Source organism: Rhipicephalus microplus, chromosome 5 (genome assembly GCF_043290135.1).
Source record: "Rhipicephalus microplus isolate Deutch F79 chromosome 5, USDA_Rmic, whole genome shotgun sequence".
Lineage (NCBI taxonomy): Eukaryota > Metazoa > Arthropoda > Arachnida > Ixodida > Ixodidae > Rhipicephalus > Rhipicephalus microplus.
Window position 1 is genome coordinate 154,994,642 of NC_134704.1, and position 12,195 is coordinate 155,006,836.

Sequence of the window (12,195 nt, forward strand, 5' to 3'; positions counted from 1 at the left end):
GTTGCAATAGAAAGAATACACCCTCACACCCTTAAGATTACTTGGGTGCATATTTGCTTTTACATCCTCACTGCTCAATCCGTGAGTGAACTGTTAGGACTGCCAAATTACGTCTCTTTCTTAACACCAGACCTTAACACAAGGCCTTAAGGCCACTTGGGCGGACATTTGCTTTTACTCTCCTAATAAATGTACATACCCTCGGGTGGAATTTTGGAAATCCGCCCATTGTATGGGTGTAGTCCTGCTTGCTACACCTATTTCTCGGAGTGTAGGGGTGTGAGTAATAGACACTATATTACATCTGTATGGGTGTCATTCGTTTTACAGTTTGATCTATACTGCCATATTGTCACTTCTGCGAGAACAATATACTCAATATTCAATCCCGTACGCGCATATCTATTAAACAATCCTTTATAAAAACACAGCACATATCAACCTAGCTTTATCTCGCATGAGCAAGAAAAAGCTATCAAAAAAGGAAAATTGGCAGCAATAGCCGGCAATATGTTGCCACTCCTGAAATTAATTTGGTAATTTTCGGAGTTGAGATGTGTATTCCTTCAAAAACTTTGCTTTTGCTAATACCCGCATGTCGTGCGGGGACTGGCACCCGTTCGTTATTGCTTAATAAAGACGCTATGATTATTTTAAAAGGAATATTTTGTCTATCTTGACTATGTGACTAGCAAACGTGAAGGCAAATGGAGTGGATAAATGGTCATTTTACGAGCACCTAGACGTGTTCGGGTGTGGTGTATTGGGTAGAGGGCTCTCTTGGGACTAGAAAGGTCGTGAGTCCAAGCTGTCAAAATGAACGCTTTTTTCGTATTGCTTTTAATGCATTATTGTGCTCTACATCACTTTTACTAACATATTTAGTTATGGTGAATACGTAGCCCCGTTTTAACGCTCGAAAGCCGTTTTGCGCTGTGTACCCCAGCCTCTCAGTAACATGCGGCTCCAGCAACCCAGTATCCATCGCGACACTTGGCCATAATCTGGCATGGTAATGGACATTAGTACTTACTGGCGCTGGGTTTTGGAATAGCGATAGTTTACGTTGCCATACACTCTGTGTAAAATTATATCTTATCTGTAGTCATACATTGTCACTTTGAAAAAGTAAGCTTGTGTCTCTTTTGATTCTTGGTTGCCCTGATGCAATAAGCAGGAGTTTCATTGGCTCTACGTGGAGATAAGTAAATGAATAAATACTTCTATTTTCGTGTCCCAACCTTCTCTTTCGGTCAATGAGTATTTACCATATGTTCAGATACCGAGCGTGTGTCGACTGTATTATTGTGAATACGTCGGCAACAGGCGAGATTGAAGTAATATACGATTCAGGCAGTGCTGTTTGATGTGTGATCTGTTGATGAGCCAACCTAACAAGTATTTCATGTATTGGTGATACGGAATTGTGGTACATAAGGACATATGCAGAACATGATTGAGGTTTTCTTGTCACAAGCTACAAAATGCCCTTGACGTGTCTTAACACGCCCAGGGCACCAAACCCCAGTTAGAGTAAGCATAAGCAGCCTAGTCATCTCATCAAATTGCATAAAAGACAAGTTATAAGCAATAAAGAATCAAGCGTGTAGGTTTATATCCCAGAATTATCTATTATATATGCTCTTTAACCCCTGAAAACGCCAAAGTTTCAATCAATTCGTGAGCGCACTGTTAGGACTGCTAAATCACGTCTTTTTCTCAACACCAGACGAAAAAACCAAAAACAAATTTGGTTACTCTGACAATAATGGCTTCGCCTTTTTTCTAAGGTCTAGTCCGCTGCAGTTATGTGTGTTCATTATACTTTCTCAAAAACAATGTAATGTAATTGTAATGTAACCTACGATATCATTACCTTTGTACTAACGAATAACTTGCTGTATTTGCAGTTGTTCTTAGTGTTGACCTTCTTTTCTCTTCCTTTTGTGTGCTTGCCGTCGTTTTTAATGTCAGCCGCACATCATTCCTACCTTTGTATCGACCCGTCTCATACAGTAACTCTGCAAGGATTGTAAATTCTTCGTGAAAAATGTAAAAATAAATAAAAATACGCAATCATACTTGTGCAGAAATGTGATTTAATTGCAGTACAGCAGTCATCTGTAATTCAGTGTACTGGTTTGCGAATATTGAAAATTTGAATACGACAAGCAACTGCATGCTTTTCGTCCGAAAAGCGAATTTCGGTGTTATGGAATGCCTATAAAAGTTCAATATTGCACGAAATACGATAATCTCGCTATAGATGAAACAGGGGTAATCTCGCTATAGATGGAACCTCAACCAGTAAGCCGCATTCAGAAATGGTATTCACTCTTGTAAGACGGTAAGTTGGGCCAGTTGGTTAGGATCCATCATGAACGCATTTACAGCGCAGCACCAGAAAAAATACAGGACAGGGAAGGAACAAAAGAGAAAGAAAAGACGGCGCTACATTGACACGCAGCTGGAAGCTCACCTTAGTAAGCGCTGCTGTACTGTTTTTCATTACGCCGACGATTTTGTCATTTTTTCCCACAATGACATTCACCATAAGGACATGAATCACATTCTGTAGTTGTTCAGTCAGCATGGTATAGGCCTCGCCTTCAGTCATGAAGTCTGGAAAGATTGCGAGCTACAGTTTCTTGACCTTAAGCTAACCTTCGGTAAAAATCATTTGTGTTGGAAATATGACCCAAGATCAGTGAAGCATATCTTAAACTACAAGTCTGGCCATTCTAAGATTGTGAAGAGAGCGATTGCAATGACAATCGTAAATGCGTCGCTCAGGAAATCCTGTGTGAACGTGTCGAATACTGCTTTTCATAACCAGGTAAAACGCTTAGTAGATGCTGGGTATCCTGACAAGGTGATTTCGTCTGTGTGTGAGTAAAAAAAAAACAGCACCGTCTTTTCTTTCTCTTTTGCTCCTTCCCTGTCCTGTATTTTTTCTGGTGTTGCACTGTAAATACGTTCACGATGTATTCACTCTACTGCCGGGACCGCAAAGCCGGTGACGGTGAGGCGAAGGTGGTAGGAGCGTTGAAAAAAAAAGTCCGATAACATTGTCCACTGAAAGAAGGTGCCCCTACACGGTATTATACGCGGTTCATTTCTGAAAATATTTGGGTCTCAGGACTGAAAAAGCATCGTTCGCACACTTCAAATGACTGACATTCCGTTGTCGATTTTTAAAGAGATACTGTTACGCTATTATGTTTTAACACGTGGTTACCGTGTAGTGTACCTCGCGAAAAATGTGGCACAAAAGCAGGCACGTGCTGGCCGGTGACCTCAAGTTCAAGGAGCGTGAGCCACCGGGTGTGCTCTACAAGCCGTGTTTTCGAGACACCTTATTTCAGGGCTTTCCGTAATGATTCTACCTTCAGGCAGTACTCTTTAACGTCTTTCCAGGCCACGCTTAAGCAGCACTTTCCTGGGCTGCACTCGAGCGTTGTGCCAGACTAGTCCCGACGATGGCAATCAGGACATCTTTGTCGGTACGACCCTGCATTTGACGTTGTGTGCCGCCGTCACATATTTATTGCTGTTATGTTCACAGCTCTCCACTGAAAAATATTCTTTGTGTTGTGAATATGGCTTTTCCGCATGCTTGCCTTGCGGGTTCAACATTTTCAAAATGTAACGCGCCTAATTTAATGACGAAGACGATACAAATACAGCGCTTGCGTGTGTTCGCCTCGTCATTTCAATGCTGCACTTACCTTATGAAGATTTTACAGCTTCTTCGGCAAATTAGGATTGTAATGTCTGTAGAATGTTAACACAATCATCACTCCTTTAACTGGACCTCTCCTCAAAGTGGGAACAAAATTGTGGTCATTTTTTAGCGAAAAAAATCGTTTGCTTTACACAACATGACTACCCTGACAGCTATCAAGACAGCTATGATGACCATGACAGACTTCGTCAGCTATCAGTTTTACTACCCTGCACTTGCCATGTGTACAGCACACAAGCATCAAAGACGCAGCAATGCAAGGGTGTATTATAGACGTTTCAAGTATACAACTCCCAATGACTACGGAGCTTTTATATTGTCGCGGTACAACGCGAATAAAACACAGGTAAACCTTGAGGCTACGAAAGCAGCTGAGCCACAAGATCGTGTTCTTCGGTCTCGAGTGAAGCTAGAGGCCCACTACTCATGTCCACTAAATCCCCCATTACCGTTTTCGTCCACATGTAGACACGCGTCATTCGCCTCCCTCTCAAAGAGCATCGCCCCGATGCGAAGTATGTAATGAAGTTTTTTTTTCTCAAGAAAAGTCACACACAATCACTCGCTGAAGTAAGGCTTCATGCGCACTACGTGAACGAGTTCAGGATGGTGCTGGCGACGCCTTGTACTATAGGAACTCTCGGGAACAACTTTGTAAGTGACATCACTCAGTCTTCGCAGCACTAGGTACGGTCCAAAATATCTTCTTAAGAGCTTTTCGGAAAGTCTTCGTTTCCGTGCCGGCGTCAAAACCCATACTTTGTCGCCAGTTTGGTACACGACTGTTCTGCGGTGAGCATTGTAGCGGCCTGCATCGTACTCTTGGTGCTGGCTGATGCATAAACGTGCAAGTTGCCTAGCTTCTTCCGCGCGTTCGGTAAACGTGTCGGCATTCGGGACGATGTCGTCGCCTTCATGCGGTAACATTGCATCTAACATGGTTCGTACTTCCCGTCCATGAACGAGGCTGTACGGTGTCATGCGGGTCGTTTCTTGCTTGGCCGTATTGTATGCAAACGTTATGTATGGCAAGATTTGATCCCAATTTTTGTGTTCAACGTCTACGTACTTCAAAAGCAAGTATTCAATGGTTTTGTTTAGACGCTCTGTTAGCCCGTTCGTTCGCGGGTTTTAGGCGGTGGTCGTACGATGCTTTGTTCCACTCAGCATCAAGAAATGGTCCAAAAGAGCTGCCGTAAATGCAGTTCCTCTGTCTGTGATTACGATAGTTGGTGCACCATGCCTCAGTACAATATTCTCGATGAAAAATCTTGCCACCTCCGCTGCTGTACCTCTCTGGATAGCCTTTGTCTCGGCATAACGGGTCAGATAATCTCTCGCGACAATAACCGATCGGTTGCCTGCAGTAGAAGTAGGGAGTGGGCCCAAAATGTCCATGGCAATCTGGTGGATTGGAGTTACTGGGACCTGTACGGGTTGCAGGAGGCCAGCTGGTTTAGTTGATGGTGACTTGCGTCGCTGGCAGTCAAGACAGGTATGAAGATGGTTCTTCACGGCTGTGGTTAATCTTGGCCAGTAATACCTTTGCTGTACCTTGACCAACGTTCTTGTGTAACACAATTGGCCAGAGGTAACCTCGTTGTGGCATGCTTTCAGTACTTCGGTGCGCAGGGCTGCTGGGATGACGAGTAGATAGGCAGCTCCCGTCGACGAATAATCTCTTTTGTAGAGTACTCCGCCCCGTGAACAAAACGGTGACAACACTCTTGCGAAAAGTCTTGGCGCCTTCCGAGATCTGCCATCCAAGTAGGTATTAAGGCCAAGCAACCCAGCGCCATCACGTTGTTGCTGCGCAATGGTGGTCGTCCCGAAGACACCGAGAAATGATGTTTCCTCCTCTTCAGGTAGGGTTGCCGACTCAACAAGTGAATGGGACAAACAGTAGGCGTCCATAAGTCGCTTCCCAGACTTATGTACGACTGCCATGTCAAATTCCTGCAGCCTGAGACTCCAACGCGCTAATCGGCCAGTAGGGTCTTTAGGATTTGTTAACCAACACAGTGAGTGGTGGTCGCTAATTACTTTGAAGGGGCGGCCATATAAATACGGACGAAATTTCGTAACCGCCCATACCATGGCGAGACGATCCTTCTCAGTCGTGGAGTAATTAGCCTCAGTGCGTGTTAACGTTCTGCTTGCGTAATTGATTACCTTTCCTGTGCCTTCTTGCTGCTGCACAAGCACAGCTTCCAGACCAACATTGCTAGCATCGGTGTGGAAACATCGTAGGGGCTCTCTCGTCAAAGTGGGCAAGGACTGGAGGTGTTTGTAGTCGCTGGCGAAGATCGTTGAAAGCAGCTTCCTCTTCGTTATTCCACTCAAAGGTGACGTCTTCTCTCGTGAGGCGAGTTAACGGTGATGCTATGCGTGCGACGTCTGCGAACAATCGTCAATAATATGCACAGAGGCCGAGAAAGCGTCTGACAGCCTTCTTATCGGTCGGCATAGATTTTTTCAGAATCGGGACGAACACCGTCATAACGGATGGCATGACCAAGAAACCGCAGCTCTTCGTAGCAAAAGTGGCACTTCTCAGGCTTCAGCGTCAGGCCCGTGGACTGTATGGCTCGTAAGACCACGTCAAGTCTCTTAAGTTGTTCGTCAAACGTTGCGAAGAACACTATGACGTCGTCCAGATATACTAAGCATGTTTTTCACTTCAACCCAGAAAGCACGGTATGCATGAGTCTTTGAAAGGTAGCAGGCGCTTAGCACAAGCCGAATGGCAAGACCTTAAATTCATGTAACCCATCTGGTGTTACGAAAGTGGTCTTCTTGCGCTCTCTCGGGTCCACGTTGACATGCCGATATCCACTCCGCAAATCCATTGAAGAGAAGTATCGAGCGTGTCGAAGTCTGTCGAGAGAGCCGTCTATACACGGTAGCGGATATACGTCTTTCTTAGTCACCTGATTCAGCTGCGGTAATCCACACAGAAGTGCAGGCTTCCGTTCTTTTTCTTAACGAGGACTACAGGTGACGCCCAGGGGCTCTGTGAATGCTGAATGACGTCATCCTCAAGCATTCTGTCTACCTGCTGTTGTATCGCTTCACGTTCTTTTGGAGCCACGCGATAAGGGTTCTGGTGAATAGGTCTCGCCGTTTCCTCGGTAATTATTCGATGCCTCGTTAAGTGCGTGCGGCCAATTTTTGATGTTGTCGAAAAGCAGTCTTGAAATTTGGCCAGTAGCTCAAGGAGTCTGCGTGGTCGTCTTTCGGCAAAGTTGTGCTAACGTCCAGAACAGGCACTGAATCAAGATTTAGCGACTTATCGACTACCGCCATGCAGCCTTCGGCATCTACGACATCGTCGAAGTAAGCGACAGCCGCGCCTTTAGGAAGGTGCCGACGCTCAGCACTGAAAATGGTCAGCAGCAAGTCCGTACGTCCAGCAGCAACTCTGACGATACTTCGTGCGACGGAAATACCGTGGGTGAAGAGCAGCAAGCTTATTTCGTCTGCAACTCCTTCGGCGTCAAACTGAGCAGTGGTGGTCACCGAAACAAGCGTGCGTGACCTAGGAGGGAGAACCACGTCGTCATCAGTAATACGCAGTTGGTTTGGTCGCGCATCTGGAGAAATAGGTAAGCCCGAACTGTTGCAAAACGTAATCAAGCTCTCTGGTATGTTGATGACGGCGCCATATTCCCGTAAAAAATCCATGCCAAGAATTACACCTCTGCAGCATGCGGCGATAACGACAAACGACGCAGTGAAAGGAGAACCTCTGATGTCAATTCTTGCAGTACATCTTCCAGAGGGCATCAGTAACTGGCCCCCTGCCATTCTTATGTGATGGCCCGTCCATGGCGTCGTCACTTCTCTGAGGCTATCGGCGAGGTCCTGATTGATAATAGTGAAGTCGGCACCAGTGTCGACTAAAGCTGTCACTTTCTGGCCGTCAAAAAGAACACTAAGGTTGGCAGTCACGATTTCATCGTTTTCATTGGCCGTAAGACGTCATGCTGTGGGGGCTTCTTGTCGTCATCTTTATGGCCTGCAACCTTGCCCCCGGAGGTCGCCGCCCTCAGTTTCCCTGTCACGGGCTAGGTGACCTTCTTGTATTAACGTCCCCGTAGGTGCGGCGGTACGACAAAGGCGAACGCGCGGGGGACGGAGAGCGGGATCGACGTCTCAGACTAGGAGGGTGAGTAGGCGTTGCCCCCTCTGCAGTGACACAGCCATCCTCAAAGTGAGAACGGGCTCCATAGAAAGAGGTGTCGTCACGGCGTGGTGTGTATTCGTCGTTGGCGCGTCAACCGTCAAACCAAGGTCGATGACGACGGAATGAATCACCTCGATGTCAGCAATGACGGGCAATATGGCCTGCACCTCCGCAGTGAAAGCATAGTGAACGTCTGTCCACTGTGCGCCATGCATCGGTTTTCCGGGTCGGTGGACGTCTGAGCATCTCCCCTGGCGTCGCTGCCCATGGGGTGGTTGTAGACGGCTGGTTGTATGGCCGTAGCGTGGGTGGTTGATGCAGTGTCTGCTCTTGCGGTGGAGACCAAGGGACCATGAGCACCTGGTGGTACAGCGTCGGCAAAGTGGGTGTTAGACGTCGGAGAGCGGCGGCGTAGCTCATAGGACGCTGCTGAGTATCAGGACCAGTCGTAGACCACGCTTGGTGAAATTTCGTCGCGTAGGACTTCAGCGATCGACGGGATGGGATTTTCAGCAACAGGAGTCCGTAACCTCTGCAGTTCTTCGCAAACTATCTCCCTAATCAACTCTCGTAAGGAGGTCTGATTCTCAGACATTATGGCGTTAGCGCTGATTAGGACATTGCCGGACATGCGTTCATAATGCCTGCAGCGTTGATGAAGGGCCCGCTCGATAGCCGTAGCTTCCTTAATGAAGTCAACCATGGTACTTGGGGTGTTGCGTAGTAGCCCAGCGAAAAGCTGTTCCTTGACACCGCACACGAGGTAAGTCAACTTTTTATCTTCCGTCATGTGCGGGTTAGCTCGATGAAAGAGACGAGCCATGTCCTCGGCAAACTTTACAACGGTTTTGTTGGGTTTTTGAACTCGTATCTCCAATACCTGCTGCGCATGGTCCCTTCTATCGACATTGGCAAAGGTATCGACGAACTTCTGTCGAAAGTTGGGCCAAGCTGACAAATTGCCTTTTCTATTCTCATACGAAGTACGATCACCGTCGTCAAGGTAGAAATACACAAGAAAGCTTTTCCTGTTCCGACAACTGATTGACCTTGGCAACACGCTCGTAGTTGTCGAGCCAGTCGTGAACGTCTTCATGGGCACCGCCACTAAAGCGATCGGGAACGAGAGGTTGAAAAATGGTCATCTGAGATAGGGGCGTCGGAAAGCTGCCTTGGGGCACCTGTTGCGGGCTTGCGTTGGCCATTGGTTGAGGTGTACGATGCCTAGGAGGTTCCGGCGAGTTAGTGAGCTCTGGCGCGAGGCCTTGCAACCGTCGACTGGAGCGATGCAACGGAGTTGCTACCGGTGACAATGATTCTGGACTCGATGAACGGTGCCCAGCGGGTGTGTGGAGTATAATGTAAATTCAAGGTCAAAAGCGGTATCAGCGTCGGTGCAGAAGCAGCAAGAGCTAGCCGGATGTACGGGCAGCGTCGCAGCAGCAACCAAGCAGTCTTAGCTCGTGTCTCGCGCCAACGTGTCGATGGCGCTGCAGTAGTGGGCAGTCCTCTTCACTACACTTCGTCCCCCGTCGGAAAAGGAGCCATCTTGGCGACTCACGGTGAACAGAGTACGAGCGGATCGTAATAAGGTTTCAGCCGCTGTACGTGAACAGTTTCACATGCCCGCAAGCGCTGTTCTGTGGATGGCGTAACAAGTTCGACGATGTAGTTAACTCGTGAAGTCTGCGAGACAATGTGGTAGGGTCCCTGGTATTTTGAAAAAAAAAAAAACTTCGAGGAAAGGCCTGTAGGCACAGCGGGAACCCAAAGCCCCGCAAGAGTGTCCGGAACAAAGTTAGGGTACGGGTGGTTATCGTCAGGCCGAGATTTTTGTCTCCAATGGTCGATGATTGTGAACGACTTGGCGAGCTTACGGCATTCCTCGGCGCGGCGGGCAGCTTCAGAGATGGGCGTAGACTCGGAGGAATCGGGGTGGTAGGGTGGAATGGTATCTAGTGTGGTGGAAGGGTCTTGGCCATATAACAGGAAAAATGGTGAAAAGCCCGTAGTCGCCTTTGGAGCAATATTGTAGGCGTATGTCACAAAACGCAGAATGAGGTCCTAGTCGGTGTGGTCTGAGGCAACATACTTTGATATCATATTTCCTAGGGTACGGCTGAATCTTTCCGTCAATTTATTCGTTTGCGGATGGTAGGCGGTGGTAGTCCGGTGAATGATACGGCACTCGGCAAGGAGTGCGTTGACGACTTCAGAGAGGAATACACGTCCTCTGTCGCTGAGAAGTTCACGCGGTGCGCCGTGACGGAGAATGAAGTGTCGCAGAAGAAAAGAAGATACGTCGAGTGCGGTGGCAGCAGGCAAAGCGGCTGTTTCTACGTATCGCGTCAGATAGTCGACAGCGACAACACTCCAGCGGTTTCCGGAAGCCGTGAATGGAAGAGGCCCGTAAAGATCAATCCCAATGTGGTCAAAAGGCCTGGCTCGGCAAGGGATTGGCTGGATCGGACCAGAGGTATGATGAGGCCGAACTCTCCGTCGTTGGCACTGCGGGCATGACTGAATGTACTTGCGCAAAAAGGTGTACATGCCTCGCCAATAAAACCGGGAGGAAAGCCGAGCGTATGTTTTGAAGATGCCCGCATGTGCGCACTTAGAGTCAGCGTCGAAGGCTGAACATATTGCAGCACGAAGGTGGCGAGGTAAGACCAATAACCACTTTCGGCCGTCAGACTTGTAATTCCTGCGACAAAGGAGGCCATCGCGGACCTCAAAGTGAGCCGCTTGACGGCGAAACGTTCGAGAAGATGGAGAAGTCAACGGATCTGAAAGGAATCACAGAGTGAGCTGATCCAGTAATCCTTGCGTTGCTCACACGCTATGTAACAGTTGGCTGGGAACGCAACCATTTCGTCCACGGCAGATAAACATGCAGAGCTTTCGGAGGACATAGGTGTGCGTGATAGAGCGTCGGCATCAGTGTGACGTCGGCCAGACCTGTAAACAACACGCATGTCGAACTCTTGAAACCGCAAAGCCCAGCGAGCTAAACGGCCGGAGGGGTCCTTCAACGTGGATAACCAACAAAGCGCATGGTGATCGGTGACAACGTCGAAAGGGCGACCATATAGGTCAGGTATAAATTTACCTAGAGCCCATATATTTGCCAGACACTCCTTTTCTGTCACAGAATATTTCTTCTCTGCTTTGGTGAGGGTACGGCTTGCGTATTCGACTACGTACTCCTGGAATCCCGATTTGCACTGCGTGAGCACGGCTCCGAGTCCAACACCACTGGCATCGGTGTGTACCGCCGTCAGAGCAGTCGGGTCGAAATGACGCAAGATTGGCGGTGAGGTTAAAAGGCGGCGCAACTTTTTGGAAGCATCGTCCCAGGCGGGTAACCAAGCGTAACTTTTCGAGTCACTACGTAGAAGTTCAGTCAAGGGGGCGGTGATCATAGCAAAATTCCGAATAAAGCGGCGGAAATACGAGCAGAGGCCAAGAAAGCTGCGCAGATCCTTCAGAGACGCAGGTATAGGGAACTCTGCAACTGCCCGGAGCTTGGCGGTGTCAGGAAGAATGCCCTCTTTAGATACAACATGACCGAGGATGGTGAGCTGACTTGCGCCGAAGCGGCATTTCTTCAGGTTGAGCTGAAGGCCGGCGTCAGTTAGGCACTGCAGCACTTCATCTAGCCTGCGGAGATGCATTGGAAAATCTGGTGAAAATATAATCACGTCATCCAAGTAGCACAGGCATGTCCTCCACTTCAGGGCACACAAAAGATTGTCCATCATCCACTCAAATGTTGCGGTTGCGTTGCAAAGACCATAAGGCATGACACAGAATTCATAAAAGCCATCAGGTGTGACACAGGCCGTCTTAGGCTGATCTTCAGGTGCCAGAGGGACTTGTCAATACCGACTCCGTAAGTCAATAGAAGAGAAGAACTCCGCACTTTGGAGGCAGTCAAGGGCATCGTGGATTCTCGGTAACGGGTAAACGTCCTTTTGAGTTATTTTGTTAAGACGACGGTAGTCAACACAGAAACGAACTGAGCCGTCCTTCTTAACGAGAACGACTGGAGATGCCCAAAGGCTGTTCGAAGGCTGGATGATGCCACACTTGAGCATGTCAGCTACTTGGTCATCGATAACCTGGCGCTCGGCTGCGGACGGGCGATAGGGTCTTTGACGCAACGGCGCATTGGTACCCGTGTGGATGCGGTGACACATGGCTGACGTGCGGTTGAGGGGAGTATGATGACAGTCGAAAAAAGAACGAAATTTCTCCAGGAGTC